At 43.9% G+C, this 6000-nt stretch overlaps 1 non-coding gene across 1 annotated transcript; it reads left to right on the top strand.

Moving 5' to 3' along the window:
• Nucleotides 1-1934: 1934 nt before the first annotated feature.
• On the top strand, nt 1935-2045 carry trnal-caa (transfer RNA leucine (anticodon CAA)). Its single transcript has 2 exons — nt 1935-1972; nt 2000-2045. It is a non-coding gene; the product is annotated as a tRNA-Leu (tRNA).
• Nucleotides 2046-6000: the final 3955 nt, after the last annotated feature.

Here is a 6000-nt window from a genome sequence, read left to right as displayed (position 1 = left end):
TAGTAAATATTTATCATCTTTCATTCATTTGAGCTGCATCCTTCAAAGGATGGGACGGAACGAGGCTGAACCGTCACACGTGGCCAACAGATACCGTCCCTGGTGCCGAACTGTGCATCAAGTAGATCCTTCATGGCACAACATCTTCCACATCCACACCCGAGTCCACAAAACGAACTCTGACACCAACGAGTAAACCCTCTGAATGCCAACACGCTGACATTTAGGTTGCTGAGTAGGAGCAGCGTGCCATGATACACAGGAAGTCTTACACCGACCAGACTTTTCCAGTCGACCTTCGAAGACTCCATGGACCACATCCTTCTAAGGACGCCCTCAACAGGGACACGTCTAATTTGTCTTGCTGGTCCTTAACATGAATTATTTTTCACTTGTGATCATGCCTGACTTCATTTTCATTGCACCAGTCTGTCCCCAAACGTCACACTGATGACGTCCTCTGGATCATTCTTCAGACTTGGATTTTTGTAAGCGGCCATGTTCCCGTGCAGCGCTGCTCCTCTTGATGAATGAACTAATCTGCATGCGTACAGTCTGTGAAGTGTCCCTTTAAATAATGCTATGCGCAGGTTGTGTGTATTCTCCACAGTAACTGTGTCAGACTGTTTAATGTCCCCTTCTGTCTCCATCACTCTCTGTACTCCAGTCTTTTTTCGTCCTGCTCCGTCTCTGCCCTTCCAGCCTGCATCCTTTGCAGTGAGGCGGGCGGCAGCTTTGCAGGGCAGTAAGGTAATAAATGTGTTGCAGATGCGTCTGCGAGCCATGAAGGATCAGGGCATCCTTCCAACCTGCTGTCCCTTTGCCTCACACTCCTCTTTTTCCCCCCGCCTCTCCTTTTTGTCTCTCTTCACCCTATGCATGGCCTGTTTTTGACTGTCTCATCTTTTCTTCCCTTTTTCCTTCCTCTGAATATTTCCTCCTCCCTCTCCTCTCCTCTCCTCTCCTCTCCTCTCCTCTCCTCTCCTCTCCTCTCCTTGGCTCGACTGGGATAATTAAGCATGTCAGAGATGTGCTGACTTGGCACAATTGACAGCCATAGTGAAGGAGAGAGTGAAAGAGGGAAACAGCGACAGAAAGAAAGGAGAGAGGCAGGGAGAGAGAGAGAGAGACCTTCAGGCTGTGTCTCCTTTCTGCAGTCCAGACAGTGCATCACTACTGCTGTGTGTGTGTGTGTGTGTGTGTGTGTGTGTGTGTGTGTGTGTGTGTGTGTGTGTGTGTGTGTGCTGGGCAGGAAGTGAATGTACTTGTGTATGCCTCAGGGAGATGCAGTCACGCTATATGGCTGCAAAGTTACACTGTGTTTTAACCTTCTCCATCTATTACTTTGTCTGTGGGCCTCCTGCTGGCTGGGCTGTAAACGCCGGACACTTCATGTGAGGAAATCAATCATCACGTCACTCAGGAAAATGCCATACTGTAGAAACAAATGTGCCACGGAACAACAAACACAGACAGGATCGAAAACGACTCTCCAGTCTCATCACCTCCTATGAATATCAATTTTTATTGTCCTGCACTCTAATGCAGTCTTTTATTATGTTTATTAAGCTCTTTTTAAAGAGACCCCGTGGAGTCCTCACATGCTTTACAGACATCACTGAACTTGTCTATACGCTGTGCTTTGAATAATAATTAGCGTCTGAGTTATGTGACATATGGAATATGTCATTTTGTCATTTAATTATTATTCATCATGTCAGACGTTTGGACTCCACAAATTGACAGACAGACAGACAGATGTGTACAAATGGTCCACTGTTAACTTCTCCAGGACGATGGGGAGTGGTCTATCAACAAAGATTACTGTAACTATGCAGTAACATAGTCACAAAGGAGCCCAGGGTAACCTCTGAGCAGCTAATGTTAGTGTTCATGAATCCACCCCCAGGAGAGCACTGAGCATCAGGATGTGTGTCAGGATGGCCGAGCGGTCTAAGGCGCCAGACTCAAGGATAATCTCCTTCCACAGAGACGGGACTTCTGGTCTCCGAATGGAGGCGTGGGTTCGAATCCCACTTCTGACACATAACTTTAAAGGAATTCTGATTAAATGACACCTGATTTTTTTATTTATGCAATTTCCCCATTGTGGGACTAATAAAGGTTTCTTAATCCATGGTGTGCATGGCAGAGCTGCGAGGAGGAGGTCACTGCTCTCCAAAAAGAACTGCTGCCTGTCTGCAGTTTGAAAACGCTCGTGTGGACAAACCAGAGGGCTGCTGGGAAAATATTTTGAGACAAGATGAGACCAGAATAGAATTATTTGGTTCAAATGAGAAGCTTAACGTGGGGAGGTATATGAACCTGTCCCATCTGTTAAACATGGTGGTGGTAGTATCATGGTTTGTGCTTGTTTTTCTGCGTCTGAGCTAAGCTTGTGCAATTTATCATCAGAAAAACTGTCACTGGTTAATATTTGCCACACATGTGGGTCCACAACAACAACAATGGCAGAAGGCAGTGGTATCGAATGAAAGGATGCAGAGCAGAGAGGTTCAATGTCTGTCGTGTGGCATTGGTTTGGGTTTGAACTGTCTGACCCTGAGCAGAGTAGGACTGTTTAATGCGTTTACTCATTCGCAGCCTTACAAAAAAAAACATGCTGCCACCCCATACTGTGGAAAAGGCGGGTTTCAAACATCTAATGACAAAAAAAGGACCTGAGATACAGTTTAGCATCTCCCAGTGATGCTGGTCAAACCCATGATGTATGAAGAAATAAGGGACAAATAAAAAGACTGTCTTCACTGGCAATTGTCATCGATTAATCAAATTGAATAATTCAAATCATCCAACCCTAGTCTGAACCCGGGTGACGTCCCAGCATTGATGGAACATCTCTTGGAATCAAAGAAAACTTCTTACTTACTTAAACTTGCTGCTTCCGAGCTTCAGCTTTCAGTAGATTTTAAGCAGTTTAAAATTAAAGAATAATAACAACAAAATGTTCCTTTCAAATGTAGTGAATTAGTCATTGTTGTAAATTATTAGTTTAAAGCAGAAAACAAAGGAAGCACTGAAGTAATAATGAGCAGCTCAGTCTCCATAGACCTCCATGTTAAAGTGTTCACATGTTTACAGCAGAAACAGAAGCACTATATCAAAATGTAGGTCTAATGATCCTGCCTTGCCCAAGGACACACAACAATGACTAGGGAGGAGTTGGGATCGAACCACCAACCTTCCGGTTATTGGACAACCCTGCTCTACCACTGAGCCACTGCTGCCCATTGCTATTGTAGCTATATTTTGTTTTTCACTGAAACGTCACCAGCATGCAGATTCGATCCGTCCTCTCAGCGGAGCAACATAACCGATGTTTACTCCGAGCATGACGTGCTGTGTCCGGGCACCACACATTACTTTGTTTATTTCCAAATCAGAGCCTGCGCCTGTTCTTTTCCCTCTGAGGAGCCTGTGTTTGTTTTGTGCTTTCAGCTTCACAAATGACTGACCTTTGTCAGGCCATATCCATAAACAGCACTTTTTTTGTAAAATATATAATCACCTAGCATAATGTTAATACACATGAGTGTAAATAGAGGGGGATAATGTTTGCAGGCCGAGCTCTGCTGGGTTTATAGCCTCATGCAGCACTTTATGACGCCTTGAGCTAACGCATAATAAGCCCTACATAGATCTACATCCATTTAGATACAAGATGGATGATATCTTTATCATGATGAAATCACCTGACAGCAATAATAGCACAGCGTGACCTCGGCCTCCTCCCATTTCGTCTGCGCACTACTCCTCCATAACAGACTTATCAGTGCATTACTCAGATGAGAAAGAAAATTTGAAACTGTGAGCTCTGTGTGTTTTGCAGCTTAAGGTGCTGAGAGAGCATCAGGTTAATATTCACTGGTTAGCGTCGACGGAGAGAAACCTCATAAATATGTCCTCAGGTTGCCTGCTCACTGTCAGCTTTAACGCTCTGCCCACGCATACGCCCACACACATGAATAAGGTTCAGGCAACACAAGCACGTGCACACAACACAGGAGGCGAATACACATGAAACACACACACACACTTAGACACAGAAAACCTACCCCATGCACACACACACACAGACACACACACATGCTCGCACACACACACGCCCACGCGCTACCTAGCCGGGATCTCAGCAGGCAGGCAGCGCCGACAGGCTGAGCCAAAATAACGTCTTAAACTCAGTAACCTCAGCCATCATATCAACAACTGAATCAGAGCAGATAGGCAGTCTGGCTGGCTGTTCAGCTAAACAAATCAAGGCTGGTTAAATGAACACGCAATGAAAAAGATGTGTCCTTGCCCCGCAGAGGAGTCTCTGCGTTTTGTGCTGAAAATGTTTTCCGAAATGCTTGTAAATCATTTTCAGACGCCATTTTCAGTCGTCTGTCATCATCCAGTTTGTTCAATCATCCGTCCGACGCATTAAGGACGGCGAGAGACGCCGTGCAGGAGCCAAACAGCCCGGAGGAAGCGTACAGAACAAAATCCTATTCACATAAATCTAATGAAGCTGATAAAAAGCAGTTTCAGACGCTCAGTACATCTCACCAGTGTGGATTAGGAGTTTGGAAAGAGATAAAAAAAACATCCAATAAATTAATGAGGTCAGATTTAAATATGGATTTATACATCTGCCTAATGTCTTGACAATTTGACATGTATTGCTGGTAAGGTATGGAGGTCATACATTCACAGACTCAACCCTACTGCCTAAACTTAAACCATTTAGTTTATCTAACTGTTCCAGCTTTTTTTTCTTTATAATTCTTTATAATTCAGTCAATTGTGGCTTGTGACTCTGGTCAGCATTTCGCAGCCAATTATTTCTGAAGAACAAACTGCTGCTATGCAGAACAGCCTGTTGCCATGGATACTGTTCTGATCAGCAGGAAGGATCATGTCCTAAAGCTATCAGGTAAATTTAGTTTAAAAATCAACATTTGGTTAAAAAAAAAAAAAAAAAAAAAAAAAAATGGGATGTCTTCAGTTTAATTTAATAAGCAACCTGTGCAATCAATGGAAAAAAATGTGCTATAAACTCATCATTATAGCACATTTAACCCAATTAGGAAGATGAAGACCTGCATCTGTTAGTGTTAAATTCACTATGAAGATCTTATCTTCAAAGACCTTATAAAGTCATTATCCACTGACACAATCCTTAGGAAGTCAAAAGCACTTATTGCTCGTTCATGAATGCTGGAAGGTGGAGTATCACTTGAAGTGAACCATTTCAGGCTATTTCATTGCTTTAAGTGGCAATAATTGTAAAATCATTGCAACAAACATACATCCACTCTGTGGTAATTAATCTGAGCAGTAGTAGCAGCTGCCAAATAGTGTTTTAATGCCTTTAAGTAAACAATTTCTTCAGTCATGTAAACTGCAATCAGTGCAATTAACTGTCCATATTGTGTCCCTCTTTGTGTTTAGGACACACACACACACACACACACACACACACACACATTACAAGGGCAGCAGATCCAGCTGATTGTGTGTATGGATGGATGCACTGAAGGCTCTCTAAGGCCCCGTTCACACTGGAGAAAGTCAATCCAGCTAGAGTAGGATTGAATCCAGATGGATACGTTCAGACCTATTTTCAAATCTGGCTGTCACACACACGTGTGCTCACGTGCTCAATCCGGCTTGATCCGGCTTGTTTGTTGTCCTCCAAACCACTAGGTGGCGCCTGGCAATATAAAGAGTCCATTCAGCCCGCAGTAAGACCCATGCACGCAAGCACGCATGCGCCACGCATTTTTTTTGTCCCATGTCGCTCGTTCTTTTGGGGTTTATTCGGTTTAAAAAGCAGTTTATTCCTTTGTAGCCCTGTCTTAAATAAACTCGGGGCAAAGCTGTCGTAGTTCGATGGCTGTTTACATACGGCTTTTGTACATAACCCGGACACTTTACCTGTGAAACTGGAAGTATCACGTCGCTAGCGGGATTCGCTAGCAGGATTCGCTAGCCGCA

This window comes from Parambassis ranga, chromosome 16 (assembly GCF_900634625.1).
Source record: "Parambassis ranga chromosome 16, fParRan2.1, whole genome shotgun sequence".
Classification (NCBI taxonomy): domain Eukaryota; kingdom Metazoa; phylum Chordata; class Actinopteri; family Ambassidae; genus Parambassis; species Parambassis ranga.
The sequence above is the reverse complement of the archived record's forward strand: the minus strand, read 5'-3'. Positions and strand labels throughout refer to the sequence as shown.